This window comes from Nicotiana attenuata, chromosome 3, assembly GCF_001879085.1.
Source record: "Nicotiana attenuata strain UT chromosome 3, NIATTr2, whole genome shotgun sequence".
In the NCBI taxonomy this organism is placed as follows: Eukaryota; Viridiplantae; Streptophyta; class Magnoliopsida; order Solanales; family Solanaceae; genus Nicotiana; species Nicotiana attenuata.
The window spans coordinates 31,890,435-31,918,332 of NC_031991.1; positions in this window are offsets into that span (position 1 = coordinate 31,890,435).

The following is a 27,898-nucleotide window of genomic DNA, read 5'->3' on the forward strand; positions in this document are numbered from 1 at the left end:
CTTCTTCTTAGATTTCTGTTGCTTTATCCTTACTATCGTTAGCATCTACGTTGTAATTAAAATTACTGTTGAGTTAATATAATCAGTTGGTTGGGTGTAATATCGGGTTTGTTACACCTATCAAGAAGACAATTCCAATTTCTCTTCCTCTTCATTCTGTGTTCTCTCAGCTAGAATCGAGCATAGATTCATATCTTTCTCCCTCGATCTCGATCTACTAAAACATGGACTTGCAAGCACCTTAAGGTTGAAGTCTTGAAGATAAAGTAGGCGATCAATAGATAATTAACTGTACCAACCAATCTGCTTATCGACAAACTTAGCATCTCAAAATTTTGTCAGTTTGGATATCGATCCAAGGGTAATACAATCATATTCACTCTAAGATCTTAAGAAGCGTGCTAAATTGATCATCAGTATCACACTTGTCCTCAAGGGTAGTACAATCATATTCACTCTAAAATCTTAAGAAGTGTGCTAAATTGATCATCACTATCACACTTGTCCTCAGAAACATGGATGTCGATTAGATTCATGATAAATTGTGAATTGGAACTATGGAGACTCAAAAATAGAATCAACTCAGTAAAACCACATGCTTTACAACAGCTATCAATTAAAACAAAAGCAACGGCAAAAACGCTTAAGGTGTATGTCACCTAGAGAGTAGCAAGATTTTCTTCAGAAGTTCAAAGAGAACAAGTATGTCTCTCGCTTTAAATGATATAAATACGTCTTTTAATCTGGCGATGATAAGTATTAACATGAAAAGTAGAGCATCCCAATCTTGAGGGAAAACAAAAGACTGAATCTCATTTGAAGTAGTTTTTTTTTCTTAGAGAGATTATGTTCGATTTTTAAGTGAACCATAAGATGATCTAATGAGAACATAAAGACATGTAGAACGCATAACATATTTTAGAACTTAACACGTTCAAAGTTAACACTTTCAAAGACACGTTGATGTTCGACGAAAAATGCATATACTTACCCATTATTGCCTCACATTCTAGTACTTTTAATCATCTTTTGAGTATTAATTATATTACTTTTGTTAGGTTCAAGGTTTCACGTATTAATTTTGATGATAACAAACCAATACAATTATTAATCAAAGAACATTTACTTGTGGTAATCTTATTTTTATAGGTTTATTCAAGAAAGAAGATGCTGGTAAAGATCCAAACAAATATGGAAAAGAGATATCATGTGAAGAATTTATCAAGGAAGATTATTTTCAAAGATTTGATCTCCAAGCATCATAGAATGAATAATATTTGAAAGTGAAATTTCAAATATTGAATGGCTTACTACAATATCAGAAGAAGAATCTACAGAGATTATGTATGTGAAGTTTTTCAACATCTTGAAAGGATAGTTGCTAAAATCGTGGAGAAGATCTATTATGGAAGAGATACTACAAGACCACGGAAGAATATATTTTTATGAAAAGAAAATATATTATGGGTGTATTATATTCTATATTATGGAAAGAGATTATTTTTCAAGATCAAGAAAGGAGTCAAAGATTTATTGAGATCTATCAGAAAGGAAATATTTTATTAAGAAAGATATTTTTACCAGGACAAGTATTACAAGGAATTGGAAGTCTTGAATTTAAGGAATGTTGCACAAAGATGCTTATTATTCAAAATATTTACTACGGGATGAGACAGAAAGTACTATTCTTATGGAAATTCAATTATGGAAAGAAGCATGAGTTACTGGAATCAATCAAGAATACTACAATCATGGAAAAGTAAATCATGGGGATTTTGATTGAATCATCATGACTATTCTCATGTAAATATTCATAAAGATATATATTGTAGAGAATTATTAATCATGGATCTATTCGAGGAAAGAATTGATATTGGCATCATGATTGGAAATTCAAATTGTCCAATTCAAAAGGAAAGTTTGCATTAATAGAAGATATCCAAATCTGCCTAATAGAAGTCACGTGCATATCTACATATGAAGACTTGATGGCTTACAAGAAAAGATCTTTTATACAAAAGGCATTAAATGATATGTCCTTGATTAAATGTTTTGCAGTATGTAAAGATTTCTTTAATGGATATTCGTTTGTACTCAAAGAAAAGAGTAGTTACTCTTCAGCATTAGATTAATCGAGACAAGGATTGTGATCATGTTCAAAAGGGCAAGAAGCAGTAAAGGAAAGTTGGAGCAGCAGCAAAGGAAATCCTTTTCCAAAATAAGAAGACCGCTGCAACAGCTAGAATATTCAACGACCAAGTATAAAAGAGAAGATACTTGCAACAGCAAACTCACGCAGCCTTCTATACAATTGTCTATCCAACTACAAGTTCTTTATTCTACTCTTAACAAGCATTGTAATTCACTTTAGTAAATTTACTGTGTACACAAAAGAGAGAAGAGAGACAGAAAAATATTGGAGAGGCAGTGTGTCTGAGAGGTTGTGTCATTGTTCGTTTCTTTGGTGAGCGAGTGAAAACCAAAGGGTCGTTGTTGGTGTGCGAGTAAAAACCAACTCCTGTTCGTTGTTGGTGAGCGAGTCAACGTTGGTGGTGATCGATGAAAACCATAAAGGCTGTACTCAATTCAATTTACAAAGAGCTCTAAAAGACAACACTCTTGCAACCCAAGAGGACTGGATTAGGATACCACATTGGTTCCGAACCAGTATAAAATTCCTGGTGTCATTTACTTTATCGCTCTCATATTATATTATGTTCCTTTACTGTTTATTGTGATTAACACTTGTTTAAATCGAAAGGTCTAATGGTCCCGTACAGGCTGTCTCCGCATAAGTCCACTAGGTTTGAAGAGTAGTCGACTAGAAATTTAAAAAGGCTACAATTCACTCCCCCCCTCTTGTACTTTCAATTGGTATCAGAGCAGGTCTCACATCTTTATTTTTTTGCTTAACAACAAGTGAGAAAAGATTCATGGCAGGTCATCAAATTGTTGGAATCGTACTTCAAGAGGGATACTCAACAAGAAGGTCACCGTACTTAAATAGTCAATACTACAGCCATTGGTAAGAAAGAATGAAGGTTTATGCTCAATCAATAGATTATCGAGCCTGGCTAGTTATTCAGAATGGACCAAGAGTTATTCCGAACAACAGTGATGGAAAGAAACTTGTAAAAAGGACATCTATATTTGACTACACAAATGAACAGTTGGATATTATGCAAACAAATGCTAGAGAAATCAACATACTCTATTGTGCGATTAGTGAAGAAGAATACGCGAAAATATCCACCTGTAAGACTGCTAGAGATATATGGGACAAATTGAAAAATATCCACGGGGACGGCAACAAAGTTAAGGAAATTGAATCCACGTCAATTCTTGAAGAATCCGAAAATGGCGAAGATCGAGAAGACTTGGCCGTGATACCCAGGACGAGAAAAAGGAAGAGTAGAAAGAAGCAGAATAGAAAATTTCAATCCATCCAGAATCATCAGAAGAATCAGAAGAATGTAGTTCAACAACAAGAGAACATATGCTGCTACAAATGTGGTAAACCTTGACATATGAAATTAAAATGTCCCAGCCTCAAGAAGAAAAATCATAGAATCTCAACTTGGAGCGACGAGGACGATCAAGAAGAAATGACAAACATATGTCTCAAGAAAAGTGAAGAAACTGACGAGGCGTGCTTTAGTGCTATTCTGGATTGTGATCTCAAGAAAAAGAATCACAAATCTTGGAGCGATGAGGATGAATCGGAAGAAGAAAACAATCACGAAAGAATGGAGAATCAATGTTTCATGGCAATGGGAGAAATTAACAAGGTATGTCCCACTCCTATTACGTATTGCGATAAATGTGATGAACTGCAGGAAGATATGGAATTGGTTCTCAATAACCTTAAGAAAGTTCTAAATGAATATCATAAATTGAGGAAGAACTGGGAGATCCAGCTTGAAGAATATAAGAAGAAAGATTGGGAGATCAAACTTGAAGAATATAACAAGTTGAGAAATGAAAAAAATGAGTGGGATATTTAGCTTAAAGAATATCTGGTAGAGAACAACTTACTTCAAGAAGAAAATTTTGAGCTTCGCAATCAAATAAGCAGCTCGCACAAATCCCCCAGCCACTACTTTGATCGATCAAAGTCGTCTCCTTGGCTTAACAGCTATAAGTCGACTGAAAAGGGATTCACTGGTAAAGATCCTACTTTGAACAAGTTGACTGAGGAAAGTTCCAAGTCAACTAATAACGCAGCTGCAGGTAAACACTCTTCTTCTCATATTACATGTCATTATTGTGGCAATTCTGGACATAAAGTATTTACATGCAATTATGCCAAAAGTTATGTTAGATCAAAATATGTTTGGAGACCTAAATAGTTACATGCATCTCAAATTACACAATCTATAACCATGAAGGACCCAAAAAGATTTGGGTACCAAAAATAAATTAATTTGTTTTGCAGGAGTTCTGAGTCCAGCCATAAAAAGGGATAAATGACATTTGCATAATGGCTGGTCAAGGCACATGCTTACAGATGTTTTAAAGTTCATACATACTCTACAAATGATGAAGGAACTATTACACATGATGGTAAAGCTTAAGTGATTGGTATCACTAAAGGTTATTCAAATTCCTTCGGATGCCTTATAAGGTGATACGTATCTAGTAACATTTTTTGTTATGTATAATATGATATGTACAACTACATATTGCTTGAGACAACTAGCTGCAACATACTACTATTATGTTTGGTGTTAATCTTGACTTAGATATTTTGAATAAGAACGAATATCTTGCATGAACCATGCCATTTGTATAAGCATTAGGATAAGCAAGCATGCATGCATGTATTCCTTTCATGTAGTTGTGAGCTTAAGATAACTTGTGAAGAGAATTACTTCTTATATTCATTCTCTTGGTGAAAGTTTCAATACTTCATTCAAATCTGAGAAGGTTGTTTAACCTTGATGTCTCGGTAACTTGTGCATGTGGAGATACCCGACTATTCCTAAGACTCAAAATCTTGGAAGGTACATATATATGTTTTTATTGATGATTATCCTTACTTTTTCACAGATCATTTTTTTAAATAAGAAAATAACGCATTTGCAGTGATCATCGATGTGTGTTTTAATAGTATTTGTTTGACATTTTCTTGCAACAAGCATGATCTTTCACATTTTTAGTTTGGCCTCTCAATTGAAAGAAAACTTGAAAAGAATCATCATTTGTGCATAAATTGTCATCATTGGCTTATATGTGCTTTACTATTTTTTTTGATATTATCTTTAATGAAACTCTGCCTGAGCTATGGATATCTTATTTCCTTTGGTTGCAACTGTCTTGGTAAGACTCTTGACATATTCCTTATTCATTAGTACTTACAATTTTATAAATTCAGAATATCAGTTGTAGAGGAATCTGAACATGCGCACTTTTCTTTACACTAATACTTTTCTAAGCAAATTGTTAATAAGGATGGAGAACTTGCAGTGGATAGCTTACAATAAATTGCTAGTGTCACATTTATACTAGTTGAACTAGACAGTCATGAAGAAGCATTAAAACGATGAATGCTGGATTCTTGCAATGCAAGATTTGTTGAATGAAGCTGAAAGAATCAAAAGTATGGAAATCCAGTACCAAGCAAAAGAGCTGTAATCATGGATTTTTAAAGCCTGATAAGATTGGTAAGGTTGTAAAAATTATGTGTAAACTTGTAACCCAAGGTTTCACAACAAGAAGGTCTGTTTCTTCCTAGAAAGTTTTGTTAGAACATCAGTTTTCATGTAGATTTTACAAAGTTTGTAAACTATTTTTGTATGGATGTTGAAATATTTTCTAAATGGTTTGAAAATTGCATAACATTTTTCTCTAGTCTCTCTATAGAATTGAAGGCTTTTTTTTTTTTGAATCACATTCTCGTGACCAAGACTATTTATCATTTGAACAAATTCAATTTATCATCTGACGATTATTCTTTCCAAAGAAGCATCAACAAGAGCATTTTTTTTTGGTAATACTAACGAAAAGCATGTCAAGCATTTTTAAGCCTCTAGAAGATGATCAATTTGAAAATAAGTATGATGGAGAGTTAACCTTCATCTTCACATAATGTGAAGCAAGGAGAAAATCAGTAAGTCCAACGATCGAATAAAGTATCAAGGTATGACCGACTCTCTATTGCATTTTAATGACAAATATTTTGGTATACCTGATCCCATAATATCTCCTTAGAGTGCCACAAAATACCTTTGGTTGATTCTAAATTATGGATTATTATATGCAAGAACTAACTGCTTTGATTTAGTAGGATATTTTCAGATGCAAACCTTGCAGGCAACAAAGTCGACCGGAAATAAAAAAAATGGCATGGAGATTTTTTAAATTCTCATGAAAAAGACAAACTAGAGCACAAGGCATAACATGTGTCATTAGATTTCTTGTGACAGAAAGAATTTTGGAAATCTGCCTGGAGGACATTGACAATCATCTTTGTCACGCCCCAAAAAAAAACCGAGGAGCACGACCGGCGCTCAACCGGGTAAACCCGACTGAGCAAGCCTTTTAGGTTTCATTCTACCCAAACTAATTCATGAATAAATAGGAGATGGACTCCATTAGTCAAACTTAGTAAGTATTTCATTAACAACTTTTATTTTATTTCCATTAGCAGCTTAAAACATAATTATCAAAATATTACAAGTTTAATAACACTTTCATTTCCTCCTCAGCTTCCCAAGTGGCTTCCTCAATTTGTTGGTTTCGCAATAACACTTTCACGGAAGTAATTTATTTATTTCTCAACTTTCGGACTTGCCTATCAAGGATGGCAACTGGAATTTCTTCGTACGATAATTCTTCATTAACCTCAATAATCTCAACTGGCACAATAGCGGACGGGTTTCCCACTGCTTTTTTTTAACATAGACACATGGAATACTGGGTGTACCAATGACATCTCGAATGGTAACTCGAGCTTGTATGCCACATGACCGATCCTTTGAATGATTCTATATGGCCCCACATACCTCGGACTCAATTTCCCTTTCTTTCCAAACCGCATAACACCTTTCATGGGGGAAACTTTTAGGAATACCCAATCATCTTCTTTGAACTCTAAATCTCTGCGACGAACATCTGAATAAGACTTTTGGCGACTCTGAGCAGTTTTCAACCGCTCCTTAATGACCTTAACCTTCTCCATAGCCTGATGCACAAGGTCTGGCCCTATCAATTCAGCTTCTCCAACCTCAAACCACCCAATGGGAGATCTACATCTCCTACCATATAATGCTTCAAATGGTGCCATCTGAATACTAGCATGAAATCGGTTGTTATAAGCAAACTCTATGAGGGGTAAATGACCATCCCAGCTACCTTTGAAATAAAGAACACAAGCATGCAACATATCCTCAAGCGTCTGAATGGGTCCGCTCTGCCTGCCCATCAGTTTGTGGATGAAAGGTTGTACTAAGATTTACTTGAGTACCCAAACCTTGCTAAAATTTCTTCCAAAAGTTTGCCGTGAATTGAGCCCCTCGGTCTGAAATGATTGAGACTGGAGTGCCATGCAACCTGACTATTTCTTTGATATATAGTTGAGCATATTGTTCTGCTGAGTCAGTAGATTTGACTGGCAAGAAGTGCGCTAATTTCGTGAATCGATCCACAATTACCCAAATTGAGTCGAACTTGCGCGTAGTGCACGGTAATCCTACCACAATTGATTATTTCCCATTTCCACATTGAAATTTCTATGCTTTGAGCCATTCCATCGGGCCTTTGATGTTCGGCCTCACTCGCTGATAGTTTGAACATTTTGCCACAAATTCCGCCACATCACTTTTTATGTTATTCCACCAATAAACTTCCTTGAGATCATGATAAATTTTTGTAGAACCTGGGTGTACGGAATACTTGGAAGTGTGAGCTTCTGCCATTATCCTTTCCCGAAGACTATCAATATCTGGAACACATAGGCGCCCTTGGCACCATAGGGTACCATCATCAATGCCAAAAGAAAAAGCTGTGGTCTTGTGTTTATGAATTCCCTCCTTCAACTGTACCAACAATGGGTTTGCTTCTCTTTCACTTCTGCCACAAGTGACGATTCAACTCTATTCTGTACAATTACTCCTCCTTCATTAGAGTCCGCAAGACGAACTCCCAAACTAGCCAATTGGTGAACCTCCCTGGCCAACGACCTTTGATATGCCTCCAAGTGAGCCAAACTTCCCATAGATTTCCGGCTAAGAGCATCCGCCACAACATTGGCCCTTCCCGGGTGATAGAGAATATCGATATCATAGTCCTTGAGTAACTCGAGCCATCCTCTCTGTCTCAGATTCAACTCCTTTTGTTTAAAAATATATTGAAGGTTCTTGTGGTCCGTAAATACATCCACGTGGACCCCATGCACATAATGTCGCCAAATCTTTATACAAAAACTACCGCCGCAAGTTCTAAGTCATGTGTCAAATAGTTCCTTTCATGATTCTTGGGTTGCCTTGAACCATAAGCGATCACCTGGCCATGTTGCATCAAAAGTGGACCATGTATGTCGTATTTCTCTTACATATGGCCTCATAGTAATTGAGTTCTCCAATAATTTCCTTGATATGGTTACAATCTTCTGTGAATACTTGCAACTTGCTCTTCTAAATTCTCAACAAAAGACATTACTGGATGAGTTTTCTTATAGGACCTTTTATTTCAAAGAAATCATATCTTCTAGCCTTCGCACATACCTTCATATCATCAACATGCATGACATTGCATCAAATGTAATGTAACATTGTGCTCAGACCTTTCCTAGCCAACCTTTTTCCTCCTTTCGTGACTTATAGAATTTAAGAAACCACTCCACTTCCCTTGTGAACATTCTCATGATCTCTCTTTATTGTTAAACACTTCCCAAAACACATATCAACACCCTTCATACATATTCAATTCAGAAAGAGCCACTGGCCCGAACAATATGCTGGTACCATCATTTTTTTTTTCTAACTGGAACATTCATTCCCATTCTATTTTGCTCATAGTGCATAATTGATAGCCTTATTGTGCCACAAACTTGTCTACCTCCCGTGAACTTGTAATATCATTGTGCCTGGTTTAGTGAGTTTATCATACCACAACTTCACCACCAGTAGTCTCACTTTCTATTATATGTAGACATGAACTATCTCTAAATCCTTTAGTTGATATTCAGCGTCACCCAAGTCGGTTGCATTACGGTTAGTCCTGTATAGCTTTTATTAACACTTATGCTCTAAGCGAGTCCACCATTCTGATACAAGATATTTTATGATAACCATGATTATCTCAATTTATAGGTTTTCTCCCCATTTCTTCTCGCCTCGTTCTTCCCAGCTAGTGAATAGCCATGCACTCTTCCATATGTTACGTGGTCTTTTCCTTTAGTTATTTCATCCCGCTCACCTCTTAACTCTCGTTACGATATCCGTGGGAAAGTGTGTTCATCCACGTATCACTTAACACTTCTTTGCTTGTAAGATTCTTTAGAGGCTCTCCATTAAGCCTAAATACCCTCTTGGGTTATTATAGCATCACATTCATTTCTCCCACTCGTCCCGCCTTTCTTAACGCCTTGGTACTTTGGTTAAATCAGAAGTCTATGATTAACCCATTCCAAAAACTCGCAACCTTCCACATTTGACCTATAGTACTTCCTTAGGTTCCATTGTTCCTGACCCTCTAACACATACAGATACACTACCATACACAAACATGTAATTCAGAGATACCATCATCTCATAAATCACTTCCTACACAATCCGGCGAGTCTTGGGTCTTAATCCGGACCTAAAACATGTGTGATTTCTCTATAATCACTGTTACTTACATTTTCTTTTAGCACCCGTAGGCATCACCGTATACTCATAAGTCAGGAGAAGTTGGATACACTGAAAATTGGAGATCTGGTAACTGAATAACAAATAACTAACATGCTAAATAACCATAAACCGCTAACTGAAAGACTGTATAAATGGTAACTGAGGTAAACCGATAACCATAAGACACGATAACTGCTTTTGTACTTTCTGATAAGGTTATGCTCTAATCTGTACTACTATCCATTGCATCCCACTTTTAACATCCTCTCAAGTCTCATATTTACCAACCTGTACTCCATAATCATACCCCAATGGGAAATTATCCTCTCTAGGACCTTAGGTTTCTCCTGTGCGTCGCTTGGGCATCCAATACGTTTGGAATTCGATTGGAAGAGAAGGTTAACTATTGCTCTAAACTTCATGGCACGATCTAGAGTAGAATGAAATGAGACAACCCTGGATGTCTTGGTAGTTAACAATTTATATGAGTGGCCGGCACACACATATAAAATAAACTCCACTTGATACGGCTTCATAGACTCCGTAGGACTCTTGAACCTAGTGCTCTAATACCAAGCTTTATCACGCCCCGAACCTGGGCCTGGACGTAACACGGCACTCGGTGCCTGACTACATGTGACCGAGCGAACCAACTGGCTGGCTGAATCAACAGGCGGTATCATAACATACTGAATGCGGAAGATAAACTAACACATGCTGATATACTGAAAGTCTGAATGATATAAATCAAAGTGCGGAAATACGAATACAATTCTGAAATATATTTGTTGCCAACATAGTTTAATATGAAAAGCCTGCGACTCTGTCTAGCTATTACTCTAGTCTATGAAGCCTCTAATGAAGTACTAAAAACACTAACTATCTAAAAATACTGAAGACTATAAGGTAATGATAATGCCATGGAAGAACTGGGGATCACCAAGTAGCTGGTACGAGAATCCTAGCGCTCAGAATCATCAACCTGTAAATCATTACCTGCATCGTGAGATGCAGGCCCCGGGCAAAAGGGACGTCAGTACATTTGAATTGCATTGGTATATAAAGCAACTGAAAGAAAGAATTATAAATGCTGAAACTGAAACTAAGCTGATAACTGAGAATTGATATTCGATAACTGAAATGATAACTATTGATACTGATAACAGAAATGATAATGTCAAGACCCTAAAACCGACCCGGTCGTGATGGCGCCTATTGTGAAACTAGGCCAGCCGACACAACTCCCGAATTAACCATTTAATCATTAACAATCATTTTTAAGCCTTTAAATAAATCAAATATCTCATAATGTAAGTCTAAATGAACAGTGCGGAATAAATGCACAAGCCCGACATCGGGGTGTCACAAGTCACGAGCATCTCCTAAGGTCTGAATACAAGAAGGAGTCTAAAAATGTACTAAATACAGTCTAAGGAAGACAAGAGGGAGAAACGCAGTGCTGCGAACGTCGGGCAGCTACCTTGCTAACTCCAATGACTCTTCCACTGAGCAATCAACACCCGCTACCAGGTTCAGAACTACCTGAATCTGCACACAGAGGTGCATGGAGTAATGTGAGTACGCCAACTCAGTAAGTAATAAAAGTAAATGAAAGCTGCGCAGTAAGAAAACACATAAGCCACGTCATAACGCTACAGCAAATGCAGTACATTTCCAAAACAGTACAGATATCATTTACTTCGCAAATCATGCTCAGTTTCGGTAAAACCTTGTAAACAACTTTCAAGAGTTTCAAACGAGTGATAAAAACAGTGAGTAAAAATGATAGAAACGTAAACAGCCTCTCGGGCAAAGCATGTACCATAAACCACCCCTCAGGCATAATATCAACAGAACCAGCCCCTCGGGCTACCTCACAATCACTCTTAATGAGCCCCTCGGGCACAACTTAAATCAAGAACTGCCCCTCGGCAATATGGATCAAGAACAGCCCCTCGGGCTTCAATATGAAACAACAACAGCCCCTCGGGCTACAACACATCACACACACTGGGTACCCATGCTCACTGGGGGTGTACAGACTCCGAGAGGGGCCCCTTACGGCCCAAGCACAATATCAAGCCATCTCGTGGCATAATCAATCCGGCCCTCAGCCTCACATATCAAACAGAATCATCACACTAGGTACCCGCGCTCACTGGGGGTGTACAGACTCCTGGAGGGGCGCTTACGGCCCAAGTGCAATAATAAGCCATCTCGTGGCATAATCAACATGCTCTCGGCCTCATATCAATCACAAGCCACCTCGTGACGTAATAAATCAGGCCCTCGACCTCTCATATATCACATCGGTACCACATGCTGCGGCGCGCAGCCCGATCCCATGATAACCTTACAACACAGGCCCTTGGCCTTACTCAGTCAGATCTCACTCAAGCCCCTCGGGCTGACAGTAAAACAAGTACTCGGCTCCAAAATCATTTTATGAAATCAAAGGAGTGAATAAAACCGAGTTATGAAAACAGTAAGAAAATAGCATGACTGAGTGTAAACATTAGCTGAAACAGTGAGGTAAAAACAGTAGTAAAAGCCCCCAAGGGTCCAAACAATCAGCACAAGGCCCAGACACGGCATTTAGTCCCAAACATAATAATATTTCCAAAATATAACAATATCAAATAGTTCTCAAGTAAAATACGCGACTTAATAGTCGTATGAGATGGACCAAGTCACAATTCCCAACGGTGCACAACCCCACGCTCGTCATCTAGAGTGTGCGTCACCTCAGAGTAGCACAACAATGTAAAATCCCCTGTCTTAAAAGATGAATACGAATTAGTAAGGCTTCCCCCAATAGCTCTTTTTGAATGGACATCTGAGATAGCATAAAGCCGAGCACAAAACAGATCTGGGCTGCTAATAAGGAGGACTGTTAAGCCTTCTAGCATAGGTGATGCCTTCCCAAGGTCTGGTCTCTTCGGTATAGGTACAGACTTTGAGAAGACAGCCCTTATCTTTGACTGTGTGGAATAAGAGCGGGTGCCTTTCATTTATCAAGACTAGATACACCAAAGCAGTCTATTCATACCCTCAGAACAGTATTTACAATCATTACTTACCTCAATCCGAGCAAAATCCTACTCCGAAATTCCTTTGCCCCTCGTATCGGCCTCCAATCGACCCGAATCTAGCCACAATTAAATCAATTTAGTCAATACTAATATAGGAATTAATTCCATATGAAAATACTAATTTTTAAACAAAATCCGAAATTTAACTCAAAATCGCCAATGGGGCCCTGTCACGACCTAAACCCCGGTTGTGATGGCGCCCAACACATTGCTAGGCAAGCCCGACCATTTACACAACCTTAGCCAAATAATCTATATAAATAAATAAATGTTCACTGCTAAAATACCAAATTAAATGCGGAATTTTTGTAACAATCTCTAACATTCGAAAATCCCAAAATAAAAAACAAAGTACTAATCAACCCACAGAATCTGGTGTCACGAACATGAGCCTCTAGAAACAGATTATTCACCTATTACAAGTCCGACTAAGAAAAATATACGAATAAAATAATAAAAGATAGAAGGGAGAGATCAAGGCTGCGAACGCCATGCAGCTACCTCGATACTCCCGGATATTTACTGCTCCGCTAAACAAGTCCTCACTCACCCTGTGGTGTACCTGAATCTGCACACAAGGTGCAGGGAGTATTGTGAGTACTTCCAACCCAGAAAGTAATAAATATAAATAAAGTCTGAGGATAAGAAATTCTAAATAAACACAAAGTAAAACTATAAATACAACAACGTGGACCAATAGCATAATACAGTAAACATTAAAAATAGTTATAATAAAGTCACACCAGAATCAGAATAAATAACAATTAAATATGCAATGCAACACATAAACCGGTACCTCCAGTACCCCGCTGCGGCCGTGCAGCCCGCTCCATTTATTTAACGTCGATGGCACTCACTGGGAGTGTGCAGACTCCGGGAGGGGCCCCTTACGGCCTAAGCGCAATAATAAGCCATCTCGTGGCATCAAACAGGCCATTGGCCTCATATCAATATCATTATAATACTGCTGCGGCGTGCAGCCCGATCCCATACTCAGTCCAAAAATCACACAATAGTATAAAAATATTCAGCCCAAACTTCATTTAAAAATATTAACTTAATTTCTAATTTAAGAAAAAGGCTGAGATTTCAAACACAGTATTAAATACCAGGACTGAGTTTAATATTTATAAATATGGTAAGAAACCATTAAAATAATCCCTGAAGGATTCAAGTAGTTGGCACAAAGCCCAATTATGACAATTAATCCATTTTTATAAGGATATTACAAATCTACAATCAAATAGGTACCAATTTTATTAAGCGGGACGGACCAAGTCACAGTCCCTGACGGTGCTCTACCCCACGCCCGTTATCCGGCGTGCAAGTCACCTCACGTAGCACTACGATGTGCAAATTCGGGGTTTCAAACCCTCAACACAGCATTTACATATATTACTAACCTCAAGCCGGCCAAAGTCCTATCTTGCTATGCCCTTGCCTTTCGAGTTCACCTCTTTGCGCGTCGAATCTGACCAAAACCACAACGAATACGTCACAATATGCTAAGGGAATATAACCCAATCGAAAAGACTCGAAAAATATCGAAAATTACGAGTTGGCAAAACCCGAGCCCCGGGCCCACTTCTCAAAAAATTATAAAATTCACATCACCGGATTCCTTATCTCGCCACGAGTCCATGCATATAAAGAACACCAAAATCGGAGTCCAAATGACCCCTAAAATTCCCATTTTTGTTCTCTTAGGTTTCAAGCCCTAAACCACCATTTTTGACCCTAATTCCTTGAGTTTTCAGTGAAATTTCATGTATTTGCATGATAAAATTGTGTTCTAAGTCCAAGAATGCTTACCTGATCGAAGTCCTTGAATTTCCTCTTCAAAATCGCTCAAGAACACCCCAAGTCCGAAGTCAAAATATGTGTTCTCTAAATATTTCGCGAAGGGAATTAAAACCCTTTCTGACCAGTTATTTCCGCATCTGCGGCTACATAGCCGCATCTGCGACTTCCGCTTTTGCGATGGGGAGCCGCTTCTGCGGTTACTAGATCGCTTCTGCGGTCTCGCATCTGCGATTCCTTTTACGCAGGTGCGGTTTCCTTTAGCCTTCCAAAATTCCGCATCTGCGGTCCTACTGTCGCATCCGCGACTCCGCAGATGCGGTCAGCATCTCTGCACCTGCGATGCCTGTCGCTTCTGCGGTCCCATTCCGCAGGAGCGAAAATACCAAAAGCAGCACAGATTCTGCAATCTCCTAAGTTCAAAACTTCCCGTTAGCCATCCGAAATCACCCCGAGGCCCTCGGGACCTCAACCAAAAATACAAACATGATCCAATACCTTATTCAAACTTGCTCCATTCATTAAAACACCTCAAACAACACTAAAACCATCATTTCTCATCGAATTCAAGCCTAAGTTCTTCTAAACTTCCGAAACATGCATTCGATCAGAAACCAAACCAAAACACCTCCGAACGACTTGAAATTTTGCACACACATCCAAAATCACCTAACGAAGCTACAGCAACTCTCGGAATCTCATTCCGACCCCCGGATCAAAATCTCACCTACCAACCGGAATTCGCCAAAATACTAACTTCGACAATTCAAGCCTAATTATACACCGAACCTCCAAAATCAATTCCGATCGCACTCCTAAGTCACAAATCATCCCCCAAAGCTAACCAAATCATCGGAATTCAAATCCGGGCCCTCTAACACAAAAGTCAACATCCGGTTGACTTTTTCAACTTAAGCCTTCTTAAAAGAGACTAAGTGTCTCATTTCTTATCAAAATCATTCCAAACCAACTCTAACACATCAAATACTGATAATGAAACATGAAGAAGCATAACATGGGGGAAACATGGCGGTAACTCACGTGACGACGGGTCGGGTCGTCACATCCTCCCCAACCTAAACAAACGCTCGTCCTCGAGCGGGTCAAGAAACATACCTGAAGTCTCAAATAGGTGAGGATATCTGCTCCGCATCTCCTGCTCGGTCTCCCAGGTAGCCTCCTCCACGGGCCGACCTCTCCATTGCACTTTCACTGATGCAACATCCTTTGATCTTAACTTCCGAACCTGACGATCCAAAATGGCTGCTGGCTCTACCTCATAAGTCAAGCCACCCTCCAGCTGAACTGTACTGAAATCTAAAACGTGGGACGGGTCCTCAATGTACTTCCGGAGCATAGACACATGAAAAATTGGATGCACGCCCGACAAGCTAGGTGGCAAGGCAAGCTCATAAGCCACCTCCCCGATCCTCCTAAGTACCTCAAAAGGCCTAATGAACCGCGGACTCAGCTTCTCTTTCTTCCCAAATCTCATAACACCCTTTGTGGGTGAAACCTTCAGCAAGACCTTCTCACCAATCATAAAAGATACATCTCGAACCTTCCTGTCTGCATAGCTCTTCTGTCTCGACTGTGCTGTACGGAGTCTCTCCTGAATCACCTTCACCTTCTCCAATGCATCCTGAACCAAATCTGTCTCCAACAACCTAGCCTCCCCGGGCTCGAACCAACCAACTGGAGATCTACACCGCCTCCCATACAAGGCCTCATACGGTGCCATCTGAATGCTGGACTGATAGCTATTGTTGTAGGCAAACTCTACAAGCGGTAGAAACCGATCCCATGACCCTCCAAAATCAATAACACAGGCACGTAACATATCCTCCAATGTCTGAATGGTGCGCTCGGACTGCCCGTCCGTCTAAGGGTGAAAAGTTGTGCTCAACTGCACCTGAGTACCCAACTCTCGCTGAACCGCCTGCCAAAACTGAGAGGTGAACTGAGTGCCCCGATCTGATATGATGGAAACTGGGACACCATGCAATCGAACTATCTCCCGAATATAGATCTCTGCCAGCCGCTCTGAAGAATNCATCGTGTCATCCTTCTCTTCATAAATAGAACTGGTGCACCCCAAGGTGACACACTAGGCCGAATGAACCCCTTATCCAGGAGCTCCTGAAGCTGCTCCTTCAATTCTTTCAACTCCGCTGGTGCCATGCGATATGGTGGAATAGAAATGGGCTGAGTGCCCGGCACCAGGTCAATGCCAAAATCAATGTCCCTGTCCGGCGGCATACCCGGCAGGTCTGCAGGAAACACATCGGGAAACTCCCTCACAACGGGAACCGACTCAATGCTGGGGGTCTCAGCTCCCACATCTCTCACAAACGCCAAATAGGAAAGACAACCCTTTTCAACCATACGCTGGGCCTTCAAGAAAGAAATAACTCTGCTAGGAACATAGTCAGTCACACCACGCCACTCGATCCGCGGTACACCCGGCATAGCCAAAGTGACTGTCTTAGCATAACAGTCTAGAATAGCATGACACGGAGATAACCAGTCCATGCCCAAGATAACATCGAAATCCACCATACTCAATAGCAATAAATCAACTCGGGTCTCCAGACCCCCAATAGCCACCAAACACGACCGGTATACACGGTCCACAATAATAGTGTCGCCCACCGGGGTAGACACATGAATAGGTAAGGCAAGACACCCTCGGGTCGTACCCAAATGATGAGCAAAGTATGAAGATACATATGAATAGGTAGAACCGGGATCAAATAATACTGAGGCGTCTCTGTGACAGACTGAAATAATACCTGTAATGACAGCGTCTGAAGCAATGGCATCTGTCCTGCCCGGCATAGCATATAAACGAGCCTGGCCACCGCCTGATCGATCTCCGCCTCTGGGACAACCCCTGGCTGCCTGATCTCCACCCTTAGCTGACTGGGCGGGTGGTGAAGTAACTGGAGCAGAAGTCGAGGGCTGGCCCCTCTGCTGATGCTGTCTGCCACGAAGGCGAGGGCACTGCCTCCTAAAATGACCCAACTCTCCGCACTCATAGCAGCTGCCCGGTACTGGAGATGGGGATTGATGAAAACCTCTCGCACCGGAGTGACTAGCAGATGCACTCGGCGCAGAAGAACCCTGAACTGATGGGGCATGAGATGAACTCTGAGCTGGGAGAGCGCTGAGTGAAGTCTGACCCTGCTGGGGCCCATGATGACCACGGCCTGAAGATCTCCTACGATACTCTGGACGAGCCGACTGAGCGGGCCTGAAAGAGCGACCTCTACCCTGCTGGAACTGACCCCTCGAAGGAGCACCACTGAAACTGCCCGATCCACGAGGCCTCTTAGCCTCCCTCTCCTCTCGCTCTCTATGGCGAACTGACTCAATCTCACGAGCAATGTCTACCACCTCCTCAAACGTAGCACCTAGTACTCTCTCTCTAGTCATCAAAATACGGAGATGGTAGTTAAGACTATCCACAAATCTCCTGATCCTCTCACGATCTGATGGAACCATCCAAGTAGCATGACGAGCCAGCTGGGAAAACCTCACCTCATACTGAGTCACTGTCATGTCTCCCTGTGCTCAACCACTCAAACTGCCTACGCAACTCTTCCCTGCGGGACTGAGGTATATACTTCTCCAGAAAAAGAGCGGAGAACTGCTGCCAAGTCAGAGGTGCTGCACCGGTAGGTCTACGCCTCTCAAAGTCCTCCCACCAAGTAAGAGCAACCCCCGTGAACTGAAAAGTAGTAAATGCCACACCACTCGACTCAAGGATCCCTGCCGTACGGAGCATACGCTGGCATCTGTCGAGAAAACTCTGGGCATCCTCGCCCTCAGCACCACCGAATGTCGGAGGCTAGAGTCTACCAAACCTCTCGAGACGACGCTGCTCATCGCCTGGCATAGCTGGAACCACAAAACCCTGAGCTGGTGCAACCTGCTGAGCTAGAGGTGCCTCCGGTGTCTGTAGCCCCTGCACTCCCTGCGCAGGTGTGCGGGCATCGGGGGTCTGATTGCCTCCCCCGGTCTGTGAAGTAGCTGCTGCTGCTGTGGTGGCTGAAACTGCTTGAGCCGAACCAGTACAGACCGTCAAGATCTGTGCCAAGGTCTCCTGAAGACCCGGAATCACAATAGGCACATCTGGTGCCTGAGCAGGTGCTGCTGGAGTCTCCACCGCTGGAGCCTGATCCTGAGCTGGGGCAATCATAGGATTAGCAGGTACTGTCCCGGCTACTCTACCCCTGCCACGACCACGACCGCGCCCACGACCTCTGGCGGCCTCAGTATGTGGCATTGGTGGTCGTCCGTCACGTTCGGTAGCTCGTGTTCTCACCATCTGTGAGAGAATAGAATAACAAAGATTTAGTTCACAGTTCAACAAAGCCGCACGACAAGAGTTTCAAGGATATGGAGTATTTCCTAAAGGTTCTGCAGCCTCTCGAGGATAAGTACAGACGTCTCCGTACCAATCCGCGAGACTCTACTAAACCGGCTCATGATTCGCTAGACCAAGTAACCTAGGCTCTGATACCACCTTGTCACGACCCAAACCCCGGTCGTGATGGCGCCCAACACATTGCTAGGCAAGCCCGACCATTTACACAACAGTAGCCAAATAATCTTTTCACTGCTAAAATACCAAATTAAATGCGGAATTTTTGTAATAATCTCTAACATTCGAAAATCCCAAAATAAAAAACAAAGTACTAATCAACCTACAGAATCTGGCGTCACGAACATGAGCCTCTAGAAACAGATTATTCACCTATTACAAGTCCGACTAAGAAAAATATACGAATAAAATAATAAAAGATAGAAGGGAGAGATCAAGGCTGCGAACGCCATGCAGCTACCTCGATACTCCCGGATATTTACTGCTCCGCTAAACAAGTCCTCACTCACCCTGTGGTATACCTGAATCTGCACACAAGGTGCAGGGAGTATTGTGAGTACTTCCAACCCAGAAAGTAATAAATATAAATAAAGTCTGAGGATAAGAAATCCTAAATAAACACAAAGTAAAACTATAAATACAACAACGTGGACCAATAGCATAATATAGTAAACATTAAAAACAGTTATAATAAAGTCACACCAGAATGAGAATAGATAACAATTAAATATGCAATGCAACACATAAACCGGTACCTCCCGTACCCCGCTGCGGTCGTGCAGCCCGCTCCATTTATTTAACGTCGACGGCGCTCACTGGGGGTGTGCAGACTCCGGGAGGGGCCCCTTACGGCCCAAGCGCAATAATAAGCCATCTCGTGGCATCAAACAGGCCCTTGGCCTCATATCAATATCATTATAATACTGCTGCAGCGTGCAGCCCGATCCCATACTCAGTCCAAAAATCACACAATAGTATAAAAATATTCAGCCCAAACTTCATTTAAAAATATTAACTTAATTTTTAATTTAAGAAAAAGGCTGAGATTTCAAACACAGTATTAAATACCAGGACTGAGTTTAGTATTTATAAATATGGTAAGAAACCATTAAAATAATCCCTGAAGGATTCAAGTAGTTGGCACGAAGCCCAATTATGACAATTAATCCATTTTTATAAGGATATTACAAATCTACAATCAAATAGGTACTAATTTTATTAAGCGGGACGGACCAAGTCACAGTCCCTGACGGTGCTCTACCCCACGCCCGTTATCCGGCGTGCAAGTCACCTCACATAGCACTACGATGTGCAAATTCGGGGTTTCAAACCCTCAACACAGCATTTACATTTATTACTAACCTCAAGCCGGCCAAAGTCCTAGCTTGCTATGCCCTTGCCTTTCGAATTCACCTCTTCGCGCGTCGAATCTGACCAAAACCACAACGAATACGTCACAATATGCTAAGGGAATATAACCCAATTGAAAAGACTCGAAAAACATCGAAAATCACGAAGTTGGCAAAACCCGAGCCCCGGGCCCACTTCTCGAAAAATTATAAAATTTACATCACCGGATTCCTTATCTCGCCACGAGTCCATGCATATAAAGAACACCAAAATCGGAGTCCAAATGACCCCTCAAATTCCCATTTTTGTTCTCTTAGGTTTCAAGCCCTAAACCACCATTTTTGACCCTAATTCCTTGAGTTTTCAGTGAAATTTCATGTATTTGCATGATAAAATTGTGTTCTAAATCCAAGAATGCTTACCTGATCGAAGTCCTTGAATTTCCTCTTCAAAATCGCTCAAGAACACCCCAAGTCCGAAGTCAAAATATGTGTTCTGTAAATATTTCGCGAAGGGAATTAAAACCCTTTCTGACCAGTTATTTCCGCATCTGCGGCTACATAGCCGCATCCGCGACTTTCGCTTTTGCGATGGGGAGCCGCTTCTGCGGACAAGACCGCTTCTGCGGTTACTAGACCGCTTCTGCAGTCTCGCATCTGCAATTCCTTTTACGCAGGTGCGGTTTCCTTTAGCCTTCCAAAATTCTGCATCTGCGGTCCTACTGTCGCATCCGCGACTCCGCAGATGCGGTCAGCATCTCCGCTCCTGCGATGCCTGTCGCTTCTGCGGTTCTTGACTCACTTCTGCGGTACCGCTTCTGCGGTCCCATTTTCGCAGGAGCGAAAATACCAGAAGCAGCACAGGTTCTGCAATCTCCTAAGTTCAAAACTTCCCGTTAGCCATCCGAAATCACCCCGAGGCCCTTGGGACCTCAACCAAAAATACAAACATGATCCAATACCTTATTCAAACTTGCTCCAATCGGAAATCGCACCCTCGGGACCGTGATGGCGCCTAACGTTTCACTTGCTAGGCAAGCCAACGTTAGAACAGTTTATCCATTTTTAACAGTTCAAATTAGATAATAATAAAGAGACCGAAGTAACTAAAATAAATTCTGAAGTAATGTGCGGAAAACATAACAACTAAAACATCTAATAAAACCCTGAATCTAGTGTCAAGAGTGCACGAGCTACTAGAATAGGTAAAATAAGGTCTGAATAGAAATAAAGCTGTTTTAGGGGAAGTACATAGCTAAGATAAAGAAGAAGGGGACTTTAAGGGTTGCGGACGCCGAGCAGCTGTACCTTAAGCCTCCACTCCAAAGCCGTCCCGAGTAATCTATGAACCGCCGCTAGGGCCGACTCTAAAATCTACACAAAAAGTGCATAGTGTAGTATGAGTACAACCGCCCCCGTGTACTCTGTATATGCTGAGCCTAACCTCGATGAAGTAGTGACGAGGCTAAGGCAGTCACTTACAATAACCTGTACGCAACATAAAAATAATGGCAGGAAAGAGAAATACGGAAACGAATTAAAGCAGCTAACACATGAAAGTAACTCAATCTCTGAAGGAAAACCAGTAAATCCCAGAAATACCAAATCCTTAGAGTCTCGTATGAAAATACCGAAACCAACATAACACGATAAAAAAATAGAATCGCATAGACTGTTGCGGCGCACAACTCGATCCCACCGTACAACACAATCCTCCCTTATTCCACCACAATAATAAATAATATATATGTTGCGGTGCGCAACCCGATCCCACCAAATAATCAGAATCAATATCAAAATTCACCCTTATTTCACCATATCAATCCACCCTTATTTTACCTGTTGCGGCGCGCAACCCGTTTTCACCGTACAACACAATTTTCCCTCATTCTACCGTAATAATAAATACTAAACAATAAGAAAATTTAAGTAAATGACAACTAAGAGTACAAGTATGTCATTTAAAGTAAGTAGCAGTAAGTCATGAAAGTATTTTAAGCATGTAACAAATAAGGGATGCAGTAAAATAATTAATGAAACGCGGAAAAACGGGGAAAACAAGTATTTTGGTGGCGTATATACACTCGTCACCTCACATATACGCCGCACACATGAATTTCACATAACACATAGCTCAAGGGTTCTAATTCCCTCAAATCAAGGTTATACCAAACACTTACCTCGGTTCACAGTCAACTCAGAGCTCTACCGGGGCCTTTCCTCTAGAATTTGCCTCTAAACCGCTCGTATCTAACCAAAATCGACTCGATAACGTCAAATAATGATAAGGGAATCAATTACAACACATAAAGATCGGATTTTTACACTTTTCCCAAAAAGTCAAAAAAAAGTCAACCCCGGACGTGCTTAGTCAAAACCCAAGGTTCGGACCAAAATGCATTTATCCATTCACCCCCGAATTTGATTATGTAATTAGTTTCGAAATTCGACCCAAAATTGAGATCTAAATCCCGAATTTACAAAAATCCCCAATTCTGCATAAATCCCTAGTTTTCTACTATGGGAGAACAAAGATTAAGGCTATAAATTAATGGGTGGTGTTAGAAATGGAAGAAAATGAGTGAAAGTATACTAACCTATGAATTGGTGTTAACATTTCTCCTCCAAATCTCCTTTAGGACGATCTCTAATGGAAAGATTATGAAAAATGTTTGAAATCCCGATTTTGAAACATTTAAGTCACTGGGCGTCAGGTGTTCATCGCGATTGCGTGAAACCTGACGCGTTCGCGAAGAGCATTGCCTATCTAGCTTACGCGATCGCAAGTAACACCACACATTCGCGAAGGTTTAGCCCGCCTCACGTCCGCCTTCGCGAGCCTGGGCTCGCGTTCGCGTAGAGTAACCTCATCTCCAGCCCCCGCCTCTCAAAGTTATGCGTTCGCGTTGGTGTGGACGCGTTCGCGAAGGGCAATTGTCGTGCCCTATTTTCTCGCGAAAGCGGATTTTAATGTCGTGACAACTCCTTTTAGAATGGGAGATAGAGTGCTAAAAGAAGGAGAGTCTCCACCTAACGATTTTTGAGGTGCGTTAGGGCACCTATTAAGCAGATAACTCTGTTTGACTAGTCAACGCCACCAAAGATCGGGTAAGAGCTCAAATTACCTCAAAGAGAAGGTGTTAGGCACTCTTTGAGGTCGACAACTATGGGTCCCCGCCGAACTTAAGATTATGTGGATTACAATTAAGCTAAGTGATCAAATAAACAAAGGGAATTTAAAGGTCAAAGAATTATATCACAACATGATTAGCATAGATCTTAGTACGAATATAAGGATACAACTATTTAGATCTAATAGCAACATATAAAAGGGGGGGGGGGTCCTAAGTTTTTATCCTAAAAGATCACCCCGTGCAACATGAATAATACTTCGTAACTCCCTTAAGGTAGGGAATTACTCATATTATTCAGTGGGCACATACTATCATCTCCTGCTACCCAATTACTATGTTAAAGTTGTTTACCTAAAAGCGCTCTAATTCAATTCTATGTCGTGCTCTATACGTGAACTAACCGTCCCATACCTATGGTCCAGGAGGTATTGGACCTCTACTTGGTGGTTCTAGACCTTACTTAGGCTGCTCAGAAATGTCGAAAACTAGGCGACATACAAAACACTTATTGGACTTCAAGTATGGGCAGTTAAGGGTTCTGGTTAGCCTCCACACTTAAGCAACAAATACACGCGAAAGAAATTTTCATGTTAGGCTGTTTCATAATTAAGAACCTTAAGCCCTATAGACATGATTTCTATGTGACTATGCATTAGAACATACAAGCAGTTTCAGAGGCTAGGCGATGCTTATCTCCAAATAATTACACGATTATTGCATGTTGATTTGAGATTGCAGATTTGCAGTTATTTAACCTATAGATGCAGTGTCTAGGTGATTTACGCACTAAGTGACAATAAAATCTATTGGAGTAAAACCCAGAATTATTCATGCTTTTGACAATGGCCTAAGTGAACAATAAACAATGTTGAGAGGTGCAGCATTAACAATTATTAAGGCGAGTAGTGATATCCTATAGACAGGATCTCTAACGATTAGCACTTGGAACCGATTTTATTGTTATATTTTAACCTTATAGGCATGTTTTCCAGGTGAAAAGTACAATACAGTAACAAATGAAATGATTAAAATCCTATAGGCATGATTTCTAGTGGATATGCTGCAGCAATGCAAATTGAAGGAAAGTTCAACAATATTTATTTCCTATGGGCAAGTTTTCTAATAACATGTAGCAACAAGGATAACTGAAACATCTGAACTCATGCTTTGCTAGTAGAAAAGTAGTGTGAGTGTGTGCTTCTCCTAATGACATGATTTCTATAGTGTACATAGAGATTGAACGACATATATAGCAAATAAATCATTGAATCCTATAGGCATGTTTTCTACCCTTGCATGCAAACATTAGAATTCACCCATTCCCCATTTTTACTAACACCCCATTGTTTATACAAAGTTATTACAGGCCCAATAATGAATATAATTACAAATATTATACAAATAATGATAGTAGGCCCACAACAGGCCCAAAAGAAATACCCAGCATTGTCTGGGCCTTCAACAGTTCCCTCATAGCATACCCAGATTTCAAACAAGGAATCCTATCATCAACCACAACCCAGAATCCCTAGAAGAGCTCATACAACCACAACTTGACCACATTACCCAGGTATCACTTGTACCAGCCAGCTTACATGTTTATCAGATAATAGGAAGAAGGAGTTGAGTGGGGTAGTTCAGGTTTTAGTAGTAGGGGGAGTGACTAAAGACCCAAATCCTAGTGTGTCAGAGTTCGCAAGGGTCTCAAATGGACCCCGAGCAGTGCTCACACAAGGGAGGTCAGTAGTAAGAGCCTTGGTAGCCTTGGCTTTCAGCCGGCTAAGAATGAGAGGTTCAGGATAGCATAGGTAACAAATGAGGGCGAGTGGACAATGGTTGAGGGATACACTTATAACTTAAAGTAGACATAGAAAGGTTGAGAACACAAAGCAACTAATCAAATAGGTCATAAAACTTAAAAGTAGGTTCAGCAGGGACTTAGAAGCAGGTTCAACACTTAGTAAAATAACACATAGACAGTCACATATTGAAAGAGTTAGGGGAAAAACAAGTTTGTAGGATAGACAAAGATTATCATACACAGATGCATAATACCAACAAGTTTAAGTAAGGCACTGACTTAGAGATTTGAAGCCTAAAGGTCCTAATTATGTCAAACATGGTATGGAAACACAAACTAAGATGACCATATCAAACGGTCATTAAGGATATAAGACTAAGCAAAACAGAAACATGCTGTGAGGGAGTAGATCATAGTTGATAGAAAAGGTCTTAGCACAGATTAGAACACATTACATATGCAAGACTGTCATTGCAAAGATTCAGATAGAGTAAACTCATGTCAAAATAGCAAATGCAGGCATTCAGGTATTGACACAGTAGACTAATTAACTAAAGAAGGTCCAGGTTTTGCTAGGGATTCATCCTAATATCATGAAACAGTTCAAACATGGTAGGGAAAACAAGTTAAGATAACTGTTCTAAAACCTCAAGCAATCACTAAAGGGGTATAGGATCGAGGGAGCATGCTGAGTGACACAATAGCAGTGGAAACAAGTCATTGTTAACAGTGAAGGTATTAACACAGGTTATTACAAATGTGAGGCCTTCATCACAGAGATTCAGGACAAATCAGGTAAGCATATTCATGAACATTCAGGCACCAATACTAAATGAGTTTAGGAAGGTTCAGATTGTCCAAGTTAGACATAGACAATCTAAGAACTAGCAACATTAGGAGAAGTTAAATGCTAAAAAGACTTAAAACGAGTGTAAAGTTAACATAGTTGTGCATAAAAGTAGCCTAGAAACACATTAAGCCATAGATTTCAGAAGCGAGAACACATGCAAATCAGAGATACATAAAAATGAAATTGCAAAGGTCAAGCGACTTACTAGTTAAACGAACAACAACAAAGAACAAAAAATTGCACAAGAACCCAGAATCTCAATGCGTCAAAGTTCCCAAGAGCTTCAAAAAAACTCCGAGCAATGCTAGCACCAAGAGAAAGTTCGAATAAGAATCTCAGTGGCCTTGGCTTTCAGCTGGCTAAAAACAAAGTACAAAACAAGAGAATGAGGGAATCACATAACAAAGTTCCAATTTTTAGTGAAAGTATATCGATTAAGGTCTGTCTTAGAGGGGAATGGAGATGGGTTTATATAGTAGCAAAATTTGGTGAATAAACAAGAGAACAAAGTAAATCAAACCTAAAATAAGGAAAGAAAGCATGCAAAATCGATTCAGATCTATTTAGGAGAGAAAACGGGTAAACCCTAATTCAAGAGGGAGAACACAAATCGACAGAGATCTCAATTTTCTTGAGGGATTTAAGTCTAAAGAAAAAAAAAGATTTTTTTGTCGGTAGTGTAATAATTCCCCCTTGGTTTTTCTTTGTGCCACGGTTCTTTTCCAAGGGTTTTATTTGAACCGGGTGTAGTTAGTTTTTTTTAGGAATAGGAGCCATTGTGTTGTGTTTTGAATTGAAGCAATATCTCTTGACTTTGTTATGCCTTGAGAATAGCGAGTACTTTGGTTGTGACGCTTAGGCTCAGTTTTTGACTCTTGTATAAGTACCTTAAATTGTATGATTTTAAATTTGCTTAACTGCTTTGACTAGAGTGTCTTGATGAAACCAATCCTAAGTGAGTTATGTGCCATGTGTGTGTAAGGATTTGTTATATTCTGTGCATTGCATTTGATGCCTAGAACTTGCCCCGTGTGTTTGCAAAGCGAAATAGTAGTTTTATTCAGTCTAGGAAGTGATATAGGCATTTCTTTGTTGAGCCAGATATGTATATTTTAACCGCCTAATTGTTATGTATCGTAGTTAACCCCTTTGAGCCTATAATCCTGTTTCTTTGGCAACCACATTACCCATTTTGTTTGAATGGACGATCTATTTGAACGTTTTAACCTCTCATAAGCACTTAAATTGTGATCATTTATGTAAAAGTTAAAGTGTGGGGTGGTTGGTTTGGCTTTTGAGTGGAACTAATGAAATCAGGAGAAAGGTGCACTGTTTTGAACAAGTAAGAGCCACTTGAATTGAAAAAAAAATATAGTTGTATTGCTGTGAAAAAAAAAATATTTCTTTAATAAGTGGTGACTCTTGATGTAAATGTGCTTAAAGAAGAATGGGGTAATATACATTGATGTGAAGGTGGAGTTTGATTTGACATAAGTATGGGGTTTGAATGTTAAAGTATATGTATTAAAGTGCTTAGGGAGGTGTAGCCACTCTTATATCTAAATATATCCTACCCGTCTCGTAGCCTACATTACAACCAAATAAAGTCCTAATTGATCCTAGATTGAATGAGCTCGATTAGTGGAGTAGTA